Source organism: Lineus longissimus, chromosome 12 (genome assembly GCF_910592395.1).
Source record: "Lineus longissimus chromosome 12, tnLinLong1.2, whole genome shotgun sequence".
Taxonomy (NCBI): Eukaryota; Metazoa; Nemertea; class Pilidiophora; order Heteronemertea; family Lineidae; genus Lineus; species Lineus longissimus.
The window spans coordinates 6,096,580-6,111,050 of NC_088319.1; positions in this window are offsets into that span (position 1 = coordinate 6,096,580).

The following is a 14,471-nucleotide window of genomic DNA, read 5'->3' on the forward strand; positions in this document are numbered from 1 at the left end:
GACGTCTGTCTACTTTCTTGATGTAATTTCAAAGAGATAATTGGTTTAATTTACTTAGGCCATGTAATTACAGCTTCTTGTAAACAAAGCGACTAAATGTGTTATGAAACAAGAGTGATTCTTTCTGGGGTGGCACCGATGTTCCTGGTTCACTGAGTTAGTTTATATGGTATCAATTATAAATCCAGATGTTGAAGTGGGTCACCTTTGATCCCACTGCCGCAGAAAACATCAATTGAGTGAAAGGTTTGGATTGTACTTCCATCCCTGTGGGGATCGGTCAAAGGGCATTTAAGCCATTTCAACAATTGTGAACCAAGATATGCAATTTTGAGGTGATATATAAAGTCTTAAAGTGGCCTTGATTCTCAGTATGTTACAGTATTTGCAGTGGGATAGAGCTAGCTATAGAGCATCCCCGGTCCTCCCTTTCCGATCATATATTGATTACAATCAAACAGGGCAATTCAGGAGGGTCTGCGTTTTGTAGCTCGGGGATCATCGTTTTGTAGATGGGTCTGCGTTTTGTAGCTCGGGTGGTCTTCGTTTTGCAGATGGGTCTGCGTTTTGTAGCTCGGGGGTCTTCGTTTTGTAGGTGGGTCTGCGTTTTGTAGCTCGGGGAATCTTCGTTTTGTAGTTGGTTCTGCGTTTTGAAGCTCGGGGATCTTCGTTTTGCACATGGGTCTGCGTTTTGTACAGGTCTGCGGTCTCCGATCTTCGGATTGTATACAAATATCATCATAGGAGCAGAGCCGTATCAGATGATGATGTAATAAGTCGGCAATACGACAAAACCCAAATGATTGGCTATCCTGATTGGTCAAATAGAGCTGCATGGATGTAAAATTGTGGGCGGGTCTTTAAATGAATTGGTCAATCGCCGGTCATGTCGCAGGTGCAGGAGATCTGTTCTCTCCCGCGTGATTATATAGAGTATGCATCACAAAGATCTTGTAGCTTCCATTCTAAATAAATGTTGCCCAGCTTCCGGACTAATTTGGTGACATGGTTATTATCATCGGAGCAAAATAAAATGCGAAATGGTTGGCAACAAACCGGTACGGTGTGGATGGGTGATGCAGTCAATAGCCTGATGGTCTTTTAATAATTATCGTTTACTCGAAGAAAGTGATGAATTTAAACTCACTGTCAACTTCATGTTATCCTTCTTAAGAATATGATTCTGATTGACACTGAGCAAGGCCAGCCAGCCAAACATGGCGAATCATTGCCCCACCGACCATGCAGTACGTTTTTGCCGACCTTGAACGGATTGCGCGATCAACGGAAAACTGACAGGATCTTGCAATTCGGCGAAGGTGGCAAATGACGTGCGAACCTCTTCACCCTCAGAACTTTCCTTCACAAATGATATATTTCGTCAGTTGATTCGATATTTTGTGCTCTCGGACAACTAATTACAAACTAACGTGAATTAAAAACATAACAGCAATTATTCGTAGTTCCCATATGTGGAGGTCCTTGAGCAGAGACCAAGTTTGTTTTGGCTTTCGACGTCAGTCGATCGTCACCTGATCTTTTGTTCGGCCCATTGTCCGGGCCTAATTTTAGTCCAACATGCGCGTTTGCGAGCCAAAAAAGTCTCATGAAATATGGCCATGTGTGTAGTTTTTCTATGGACTGCCTGGGGAGTCTATACGAAATATGTGGTCAACTGCACTTGCAAGAACATATTTATATTGTGCCATAATTTAAACTTCATTTTTCATATTGCATTTGCAGAGACAAAAATTACAAAATGCCATCTCGTGTCCAACCAAAACGTTCTGCAGCGCTGAAGAATAAACGCCCAAGACCAGCATCATTAGATGAAACCGTGTCGGAAGAAGAAATTGAATAAATATCCTTGCAATATGTTCCCTGCTCAATTCTGGTAAACATCACAATATCTGTAATAAAAGTGATAAAAACCCGAAACCACGCCAAATTCAACGCGTTGAAAAGTCAGAAAACCGAACCAGAGGACGAAATTCGGCCAAAATTCGTGTAGTGGCAGTGGTGATTGTGAATATCATACTGGAGACTCCGGGTAGTGTAAAAGTTTAATGGGCATGATAGAAAGATTTTCACCTCTGCACACCTCCGACATTGTGTACCCATCCCTGAAGTATCTTGGTATATTCATTGTTGGCCGATTTAAATTGCTTTGTTAATTATTTTATTGACTGCCAACTGTTTTGGTAAAGAAAGTTAGAGGACAAGTTAAGAGAATAACGCAGGGATTAAAAAGGGCCTTGAAATCGGGTCGAACATTTGTCCTCCTGGTTATTAGGCCCGAAGCTCTAACCACGGTAACCTGGGGTCCTGACCCCACTCTCGCTGAGGTATAGACCAGGTAATAACATTTTATAAACAAAACGGTATATAAAATGAAAAGGCCAGGGGCCATTGTGCTCACCGGTATTTAGGTAACGACTTAATTGACAATGAATGTTTCTTGAGATATGACCGAGGAAGACTCTGAGGTACTACTAGTATCTGTATCCTAATCATAGGGCACTTCATATGTCATTGCAGTTAAGAAACATGCCATAGTTAGGCCGCCAAACAGCAAATTCACGGCATTTCATCTATATGACCTTGAACAGTAGGTAAAATCAAAAACTTGTATAATATGTAATTTATCCTTGCTGGGAGTACAAATCATAACAACTTTATCGAATATGAATCACTAATGAGCGAGATATCACACTTTCTAGGTTTTCACTTTTTGCTCCCTGGTGTCAAAGTCGAGAAACAGATCGGCCAAAATTCAGTTTCAGAGGTAACCTGACCTAGGGGGTCTTGTGTACAAAGTTTCAAGCTCATAGCCCTAGCAGTTACGAAACATGCCTCAAACGGCCAATTTACGCCATTTGACCTCTGTGACCTTGAAAAATAAGTCAAATCGAAAACCTCTATGATATGTGATGTATCATGGCTGGGAGTACCTACCATAAGAATTTCATCAAAAACAAATCACTAATAAGTGAGATATCACACTTTTTGTGTTTTCAGTTTCGGCCCCCTGTTTGCCAGGTCAAGAATCAGATCAGACCAAAATTAGCTGTCAGAGGTCATCTGATCTAGGGGGTCATGCATAAAAACTTCCAAGCTCATAGCCCTACCAGTTAAGAAACGTGCCACAGTTACACTCAAACGGCAAATAAACGCCATTTGACCTCTGTGACCTTGAAAAGGAGGTCAAATCAAAAACACGTATGATATGTGATATATCCTTGCTAGGAGTACCTACCATAAAGATTTCATCGAAAAAAATCACTAATAAGTGAGATATCACACTATTTATGTTTTCAGTTTTGGCCCCCTGGTGGCCAAGTCAAGAATCAGACCAGACCGAAATTCAGTGCCAAATGTTATCTGACCTCGGGGGTCATGCATACAAAGATTTGAGTCCATAGCCCTAGCGGTTAAGAAACGTCCCACTGTTTTTGAAATAAGATACGACGGACGACGACGACGACGGCTACGACCGACGACGGACACTGCGCTGTCGTATAGACTCACCGCACCAGTGAGCTAAAAAGCGATTTTACAACAATTCGTATGTGTATCTTTTGAAAACATAACGAAAATCTTTATCTGCATCAATAATTTCAGATAAAAGCCGTGTCAGTGGGGCAGAATGCAGAACTGTGTGACTACACAGTGCGTGCCAAGCAGTTAATAAGAGAAAAGAATGTATCGTAGTAGAGAGGTTATTCTTTATTTTCTAGGTGACAATGTCTGTGAAAAAAAGGTGAGAACAGTGCGGACGGTACATAATAGTGGATATGGATAACAATCAAGTACCGGTATACAGTGTTTTTAGATTATTTACAACAATGAAAGACAAATCATACTTACGTAATATAATTCACTAAAGTGTTTAATTGGCCAAGTGATGTTCGCAGCTATTTTCTATTCAAGCATTTATACTATGACTTCAACGATATAAGACATGTTGATCAATTACTACATGAAATGGAAATAAAGGCCAAGTATACATGACGTCATGATCTAAACATCATTAACCAAAACCTGTGTGACACTATTTCGTGCAAACAACGCATGTTAGTTCATAACCTTGCACATACGGCTTACACGGCAGTGACCCACATGAGCCCTGAACATGGTACATCAATGCGCCGTTGTCATTCCTGGCGCCACCTTCGCTACCAGATTCCGGGGCGTTGTCCACGCATGCGAATTCGGTCCTTCCCTTGTGGCCGTAGTGCTCAGACATCAGATATCCCCAGTACTCCATGGTCCAGCCGGGAACACATTCTTTCGTGCCTGGTATCATAATATGAAACGATGGACATGGAAAAGTTGTTATTGTGTAACTTCTTTTTCTTTTGTCCAAATATTTAATGTTAAAGAGACATAACTTATGATTAAACACCATTCGCAGCAACAAGCAATTTTGCCATTTGTTAGACGATTCATTTGTTACAGGTTAATGAAAAGGACCCTACTTTCGCCTTCAGTTGAAGAATGGCCTAAACCCAATGGCGTAATTGGCATCTATTGTGGAATTAATTGATTATAATTGAAAAAGATTGCTGAAACATGGATTTCGCAAAGTGAAAAACTGAGTTGAACCTTTTGTAATGCAATGATTAAGCTACAGGTAAATCAGATCCCCGACTGACTGAACCGGACATGGGCATCATTACCCCAGCAAGAACCCAATGTAACCCCAAAATAGGGTCGTTTATAATGTTTGAGACATGTTTATACAATAACAATGCTGAAGCCATTGCCTGCAGTGACCTTGCTAATGATTTTTATGTGGGAGGGGCCAGGGACCCTGACTATTGATAAAGTCCTCACGATATTATATTCGTCAACAATGGGGCACAGACTTTCAGATATATTCGTGACTGACCTATATTACCAGTACAGTCCAATATACAGTAAATGCTCAGTTACCTCGGGATAGGCCTACTTCAGATCAACTTAGTTTTTGGTATAAAATGGGGCCCAGAGAGGGTATTCATGTAAAATGTGACACTGATTTTTTAGTGAATAGAAGTGTACAGGCCTATGGTTGATTGGTTTTCTGAAAGAGGACTTGAATGAGACGTGTCCTTTGCCAAGGCCTGGGTCTATTTCATACTATTGTAGGAGAAAAAGAATTAACCCTTTCTTGTTTTTTAGTGAAATTGGTTTCAGTCATTCAATACGCAGACCTCTGACCAGTGACAATGATTACAACTTTTATCCACCTTTTCGTGTTGTTTGTACGTTTGGTTGTCTGCATGGATATGCCTAATGATGGTGAGGGTGATATGGAAGGTCATCGTCCTGGTACGTCAAGGCGACTCCATGGCTACCCTGTGGAGGCACGTCTACGGCATGCATTAGACTGTCAGCATGCTATTGAACATGGTCAGGTTTTGAAAGTCGCAGAGTATGCAAGGAGGCATAGATTGGCCAATTCAACTTTGCGCGGATGGATTCAGGACATTGACCACCTCATGGACCAGGCAGAACACAATGCTCACAGTCGAAGGGTGCGCATTGATCATGATGGATTATGGCCTGAGGTTGAAGATGCCGTGCACCAGTCATTTCTTGAGAGGAGGCAGAGAGCTCTGCCTGTATCCAGGTCTGATCTTCGCCAGGATGCTGTTGTAGCCTTTGAAAATTGGTGGGGTGAGCTTCCTGTCGAAAGACAGGATGAAATGAGGCACCAGCGCCCTGAAAGAGTGAACTTTGTTGCTAGTGATGGGTGGTTGTCAAGGTTCATGGCCAGAAAGTGCATCACGTTTCGTCGAAAGACCAAGGATACTGCCACATTACCACGTGATGCTGAGGAGAGGGTGGCTAGATTTCAAGAGGAGGTACGGACTACTGTTCAGGAAAAAAACGTCCACACTATTTTTAACTTTAATGAAACTTTTACCCAACTTGATTTTCCGCCAATGTATACTGCTGCAACAAAGGGGTCAAAGAACATTGATGTGCGGACATCGAGGGGGAACCCAAAACTGGGTTGTACGGTTGGACTTACAATTGGGTCAAATGGAGAGAAAGCTCCAGCTCATGTCGTTTTCAGGGAACCCGGTTTTGTTAGGGAAATCAGAGCCCTGCATGACATACCAGAAAATGTAAGGGTAACGTCTTCAAGGTCTGGGTGGGAGAATGCAGGAACACTGCAGCACTGGCAGGAAGAAATCTTTTTTCCCTTTGTTGGAGACTTTAATCCAAATGAAATTTTGCTTTTGGTAGACAGATTTCGCCCAGATCAGGCCGAACAATTCTGCCAGCCTCTGGTTGAAGCTGGTATTTTACTTGATGACATCCCTGCCAGATGTACATCTCTCGCCGAGCCTCTAGACCTAACCGTCATGAGGGGGTTTAAAACCTTGGTCCGTAAGTACTGGAAGGAATGGAAAACCCAGCATACTAATGCAGATGGACAGTGTGACAAAATCCCTCTCCTATCAGTTCTAGGAATTCTAAGTCATGCATGGGCTGATGTAAGTCCCAATGCAGCAATTCGGGGATTCCAAGTAGCTGGACTCATTCCACGTGAAAATGGACAATACGCCGATGCTCAGGCGGAAGGAGGTCTTCTCCTTGATGAAGATGAACTGTCTGATGTGGCAGAGGATATTGTGTTTCATGATTACAATGAAGACAGTGACTGACTTGTAACAGAAGTCTGAATTTGTCATAAAGTGTTGACTTTTCGGCTCATGAGACTCATTCCACCAATCAATGTTGAAATTTGGTCTTTTTTAGTGTTGTAATGAGTTGTCTAATGCTGACTGATTTTGACTTTTCATTCAGTGTTAGGATACACTCCAATGCAGACAAGAGCGACCTATTCACTTTTATTCTATTACTCAATGAACTCCCAAGGGGTCTGACTTGAATAAACGAAATGAGCATGATGTTCTGACTTCATGTTAATTTAAACACCTATTGAAACAGCTGTCACCATAAATAAGTGGTCAACTTTCTCTCCCCCATAAAGGCCTCATATTATGTGTTTGCAAAAATTGGCTGATCCCGAGGTAACTGAGCATTTACTGTATATTTCTTTTTTTGACTGACCTCTATTACCAGTACAGTCCAATATATATTTCATTTTTCGTGACTGACCTATATTACCAGTACAGTCAAATACATATTCTATTCTTCGTGACTGACCTATATTACCAGTACAGTCCAATATATATTTCATTTTTCGTGACTGACCTATATTACCAGTACAATCCAAAGATACTATTTAGTCTGTATATTATTCTAGGGCTGGGGTGGGGGATGGGGAAATTCTCCAGTGACAAACTTTTCGATTGTCATTCTGGTAAAAAAAACACGTCCAAAGAAGAAATTAGTCTCATAACTTTTAACAACGCTCGAAAAAAACTTTTAAAATGTTCATGTGGCGAGGTGCCACATGTACCGACTATACCTGTGGATCTAAATATATATATGTCATCATTGAAATCCTCAGAGAAATTAAACCAAGACAAAAAAGGGTTCCATGCCTTTGGTTTCCATGTACCGCGAACGATGCTAACGATAGGATTTAGCTGACAGGATTTGGCCACATGAACCCCTCCCTGTCCAGAAGACGCGGGGGTCGTCAGATCAATTTGAAACCGCCATGGACATCACTTCTTCCCCTTTACAAGTCGGTCGCGATGACCTCCATGTGCAAACCATTTTTGCTGTGGATGCCCTGGTAACCCATGTCGCCTAACCAGACATAGCGCGCTGCCTGACTAGAAGTTACCGCCTCTGAGACCCAGGGTTGAGACACTGGGGTCTGCCCCTAGCTGACAGGTGGCTGGAGATCCATATCAAAGAGCATACCAACCGTACATAACCGGCTGGACTGGTACACCCTATCAGGCTCAGACTCCCCAACCGAGTCTATTGAGCGCAGCCGCAGCGCCAGCTAATATGGATGGATTTACGTCGTTAAATAACTGTCGACCTGATGAGCATTCGTTCACGGTACATAGAGTTTATCGGGGTTGGGGGCGAAGAGACAAGACCAGGAACTCCTATGGGGTCGCGGGCGCAATGCAACCCGAGGAACGAGATGCACCCAAAGTACAAACTCGAAAACAACTGGCTCATCCTTCGCCATAGGTGTCAAGTATGTACCACTTATACAGACAGGCGTCATTAACGTTGGGTAACACCTCACAAGGAGCAATACCAGCCTTTTCAAGACCTGATATTTAGCGAAAAGGTGCGACAACAATGATAATACAGTAAGTTCACAGTTTATCGGTGGTGAAGGAAAATATTTCTAAGTCAAATAGTAGGCCCACAAAGGGAGGCCTAGAATGGCAAAGCCAGTCAGATCACATCCATTACATAGGCCTTGCTTCTTTTCGGGCCAATGCACTTATCACCAAAGTCAGTGATCAATACTGGTAGTGATCTCTGATCAGTTTCACAAAGGCCATATAAGGGTAATTCATGGTTGCCAAATCCACCAGTTCCACATTCTGTGGTGGTGACACAGTCATTTGAATGATTTATACCATGTTGTCCCGAGCTGTTTTTTTTCGATTCTGGGCTACCTTGTCATCTCAAAGGCAGGTAGCCTTGGTGTAACGGAGATGGAGAGTGATGCTGATTCGCCTGGTGAAGAAACAGATAATGATGGTACGACAGAGATAGAGTGATGCTGATTCGCCTGGTGTAGAGACTGATGATGAGACAGAGATGGAGAGTGATGCTGATTTGCCTGGCGTAGAGACTGATTATGACGGTACAACGGAGATAGAGAGTGATGTTGATGGCGATGATGGACAAGTGGCTGCAGCTCCTGTTGGTCTTCCCCGAAGACACAACAGTTATACGGTTGAATCACGACTTCGCCATGTTTTGGACTGTGAAGCTGCAATAGAGCAGTATGGTGCCAAGTGTTGCAGAATACGCGAGGCAATACCGATCGTCAAACACAACGCTGAGGAGATGGATAAGCACGCGTGAAACCCTGATGGCGCAAGCAGAGCATGATGGATTTCGTAGGCGTGTTCGGCAGGATCACGAGGGTTGCTGGCCTGAGGTAGAGGAGGCGCTGCACGAGAGGGTTCTTGATTACAGACGGCGAGCATTACCAGTTACACGTGCTGATATGGTTAGAGATGGACTACAGGCATTCCAAGAATGGTGGATTGGTCTGGAGCCGCAGACACAACAGGAAATCAGGGAAAACAGGCCAGAAAGATTAGACTTTCGGGCATCTGCTGGATGGATTACTCACTTTATGAACAGAAAGAGGATTTCATGTCGCAGGAACACAAGGGACACGAGTGCCTTACCAGCTGATGCTGATCAACAAGTTGCGAGATTTGCTAGAAATGTGCGAAGGACCGTTTGTGACAAAGTGCATCAAGGCCATCGGTACCTCCGGGCAAGAATTATAACAAAAGCTGGTTAAAATAAACTGAGTGATTATTTACAAGAATAAACGTAGATAACGAATATTAAAAACCCAAGAAAAATAGTTCATATGAGCACGTTACTACTACTTCTGGCAACAGTCCAAAAATTCTTCTGGAGACAAGTGTTCAGTGTTCAGCAATATCAAAGGGACAGTTCCGGTGGGGGTATGAGCAACGAATTATGATAAACACAGGATGACATTCGGCCGGCCGAACCTCGAAGAGACACAGTGCAGGAATTGGGTGCTTCGACCCGGTATGCCCTCAGGCAGGAAGATATTCAAAAGGATATTAACGGCACCAACGCCAGGAACAGATTCTGACCACGTCCACGACAGTGGTCTAGCCGCGTTTCACTACGACTCGTATGGCACCCACGCCAAGAACGGTACACTGCAGTCTTGCAGTCACAGCGGCACCAACGCCAAGAACGGTACACTGCCGTATTGCAGTCACAGCGGCACCAACGCCAAGAACGGTACACTGCAGCCTTGCAGTCACAGCGGCACCAACGCCAAGAACGGTACACTGCAGCCTTGCAGTCACAGCGGCACCAACGCCAAGAACGGTACACTGCAGCCTTGCAGTCACAGCGGCACCAACGCCAAGAACGGTACACTGCAGCCTTGCAGTCACAGCGGCACCAACGCCAGGATATAAGTCGGAGCTCCTTCCGTAAAACAGATCCTGCTCGGTCCTCGGTGACTTCCAAAGTGACCCAGCCTTCTGCTCACACACCCCACATTAGCTCATACCCCAAAACATTTCATAACAGGGAGTTTCCAGCACAAATCACAACAGGCCTAGTTGAATCCTTATTCCTCCTGAATCACCTAACAATGTTACTACATGCAACAGAGAGTCAACTTCTAAAGCACAATTTTATAATATTTATAGGAAAGTCCATTACTGATGTAATACGCACATAATTCATGTTACCAAAAAAACTCTCAACTTCAACCAGCTTACCAATATAGGCCTACCTTAAAATAGGCTACAGGGTGTCCAAAAAAAAGAAAAGAAAAGGCAACTTCGCCACACCGTTGCTCGAAACAATGTGGATGCTGTATTCAATATGAATGAGACATTCGCGCAATTGGATTTCCCACCTCTTTATAAAGCAGCAACTAAAGGGGACAGGAATGTGGACGTTAAAACTTCAAGAGCCAATCCAAAACTTGGATGTACTATTGGACTAACAATTGAGAGTAATGGTGAAAAAATGCCGGCTCACGTGGTGTTCCGTCAGCCAGGATTCATACTCGAAATCCGGGCACTTCAGGACATCCCCGAGAACACTCGTGTTACATCATCAAGATCAGGATGGGAAAATGGGGAAACACTCCAACACTGGCTAGAAAATGTGTTTTTCCCATTTATGGGAGAATTTCCAGATAATGACAAACTGTTGCTTTTGGACCAATACTGCGCGCATATGACAGAGGAATTTTGTACGCCACTTATTGAGGCAGGGGTCTTGCTTGATAACATCCCAGCCCGATGTACCTCACTTTCTCAGCCTTTAGATTTGACGATAATGCGTGCTTTCAAATCTGCCATGAGACGGCACTGGAAAAACTGGAAACAAGAAAACACTGATGAAAACGGTGTCTGTCGTCGAATTCCTCTGTCAGATGTTTTGATCATAATCAGTCGTACTTGGGAGGATGTGCCTGCAGATTCTGCAGCTAGGGCGTTTCAGGTGGCTGGGCTGACGCAAGATAATGAGGGTAATTTTCGAAATGTTGGTGATGAACTCCTTGAACATGATGATGAACTTGAAGCAGATGTTGACACAGAATTTGCAGATGCTCCCAACGATGCTGGTAACGATGCTGGAAATGATGCTGGTAATGAATCTGATACTGAATCTGATGGGGAACTGATGTAGGGTTGAGGTAAACGGATTAATAACACTTTGAACAGGTCATAGAAATTGTTGTGGTCTTGGTCTTTTAAAGTAGGTCGCGTTATGATTACACCATTTCTAACCAGCTGATCCATGGTCATGTAATGCAGGGAATAAGCAGGCAACGTCAAAAATGATTATGCCATTAGGGCCTATCATCAGGGCATGGGGATTGCATGTTGTGGTCAACTTTAAAAGTGTCCAAAACCGCAAAAGGCTTTAATATTAGGCCTATAACTTGGCACCCATTCTGGGCCTCTTATTTTGGGTTTTATTGGGACTTTTTTTCCTGAACCTTTTGGGCACTGTAGTGTATATTGGGACTTTCAGTCAATCAGATTTCGACAAATACATAACGTCAGAAGTGTTAGAAACTTTAGAGCAGTTGGTAGAGCGCTCGTCAGAAATGGCAGAATGCGATGTTCGATCCAAAGCTCGTGAGTACGAATCCGGTTGTGGACAACATTTTTCTTTTTCTTTTTTACTCTTTATATTTTTTTTTTATAACGCGTTTCTTTTCCCTTGTTATTTAGATTTTAGATATTTTAGTTATTTCTGCTGCCTGCAACATACCTACAGAAAGGACAATAACGATAGCCCATCTCCAAGATCCAAGAAATAGTCCTTCAGATATCATATTGAGCATGAATATACAATGAGACTTGTCTCATGTGAATGGTCTTCCTCCAGTAGGAATATGTTTCTCTGCAATGAGACTTGTCATTCGATACTACCTCGTGTGTATTCCTCCAGTGTATTTTGATACTGTATGCTTCAAATTTGATCCTGCACAAAACAATACAAGCTTACTTCTAAGTTTCGTGATGACGCCCCGATGACGACACAGATTTATCGGATTCTGATTGGCTGAGAACCTGTGTACAAATGTACACTGTACTGCCCGAAAGGTTCAGGAAAAAAAATTCGCGGGCCGGCGATTAAGCAGGCGCATACAGTTAGATATTAAAATGGTAACAAAATGGCCGAAATTTATCTTCGCACACCATCTTTATACTTGTATAGGAGCTATAGGTAAAACTCAATGGTGACGAAATAGATTTTAAGTAGCCTAAGACTTTTGTTTGCTGCTGGTTTGCTGCGGCTTTCAGCAGCTTCCTACCGACGGCACAAGGATATCTTTGAAAGCCACCACGTGACCGCAGGGCCAATGCATTGGTGTCATTATTCACATATCATCTTCGTGACCACGCGAAAACATACTTAAAGCTGACATGCATGCATAAAAACCCAAACGACAAAGATAGAAAACACAAACGCCCGACCACCAGAAGACAAACTGCACTTGAAACATGATAGATACCCAGCGACAGGTCTCACTTGACTGCACAAACACAAGTTCATTGACGAGACAGGTCACAGAGAAAGAAAAAAACAAAAAATTATTCCTCGAGCGGGTTCGAACTCGTAACCCTCGCCACTTCATCCTTTCCGTCTTTTCTTAATTTGGCCGTTAGGGTTTTTATGCATGCATGTCAGCTTTAAACCTGGGCGTGGGATTTCCCTGGCCAGGAGGATAATACCTCTGCTTTTCACCATGCGCCGCCACTTATCCCAAATAACGATTTTCGCCAGTGTGCGAGGTAGTTTTGGACATGACCTGTGAAATTCAGGCAGGCCTAAGGTTACACCCAGTTTTTGTGCACTGTTTATTGCAGTTCAATGATGTATTTCAATTTTCCTGTTTGGACTGAGAAGTCAAGGTTCTACTGGAAGCCATTTTTGTAGGAAAAACCACCATATCTCATGCCACAGTCGTCCATTTAATAGCACTGAATACAAGAGGGGTAGGCTATCACTAAACCATGGTCATTTCATAACACAAGCCTGGGAACAACTGGCAGGATTTATCAAAGCTCTGGGATGCTGATCTCCGACTGATCCTCGATCGTCGCACAGTTGGCAGCACAGAGATGAAATGAGACGATTGGTGATCACTAAATCCTAAAGGCCAGATGGAGGTAATTGCGCATTGCGCAGATGACTTGTGCCATTCTCTGTCGTTTTTATTCAATAGGTCACTGGATCTTGGATCTGTACCATCAGCATGGAAACATGCTAATGTGATTCCGATCTTTAAGAAGAAGGACAGGAATATCGTTGAGAATTATCGCGGGGTGTCCCTTCTTTCAGCAGTATCCAAGGTCATGGAAAAATGCTTATTCAATCATGTGTATCCATACGTTGAACCATTATTAAACCAGGGTCAGCACGGTTTTCGTAAGGGCCGTTCTACAGGGACGCAACTGGTGGAAATATTCTACAAGATAGGCCAGGAACTGGACAAGGGTGGCGAAGTCGACGTTCTTTACCTTGACCTATCCCGTGCGTTCGACAGTGTCCCCAGCAACCTCCTGTGTCATAAGCTCCGCAGTTTTGGTATTCATGATCAACTCTTGAAGTGGTTCGGGTCGTACCTGAACTCACGGACCCAAAAGGTGGTGCTTAAGGGGGAAGAGTCTACGCCCGCACCCGTTCTTTCGGGTGTCTCCCAGGGCTCTATTTTGGGCCCTCTTCTTTTCTCCTGCTATATAAATGATTTACCGGATGTTCTTACGGAAGAAACTCTTTCTGGTCTCTATGCAGACGACGCTAAATGTCTTCGCATTATGCGTGATATATTTGACTGTATCGCCTTGCAAGGAGACTTAGACGAGCTTGCTGTTTGGTGTAAAAAGTGGGGTCTAAGTTTTAACAAACCTAAATGTGTGATAATCTCTGTTACTAGGAAGTCAAACCCCATCCTATACCATTACAACATGGGCGGAACTCTGCTTGAAAGAGTACGAGACGTAAAGGATCTAGGTGTTATTGTTGAAAGCGATTTAACTTGGAACAAGCATGTTGATCAAATTGTGTCTAAGGCTAACTCAGCCTGGTACGCGGTCAGAAGGGTGACTGGAAATTGTAAAAAAATTGGGTGATATGAATAAAGACTAGCAAATGCTTTTATCTTAAACTCCATGTACAATTTGCACCAGACCTTTCTGTACAAAATTGAAGTAAAAGCATTTGCTAGACTTTATTCATATCAGCCAATGAGTTATTGAAAACTATGTATTGCAGTATTATCCGTAGTAGACTGGAATACTGCAGCGTTGCCTGGGATTCTTCGTCTA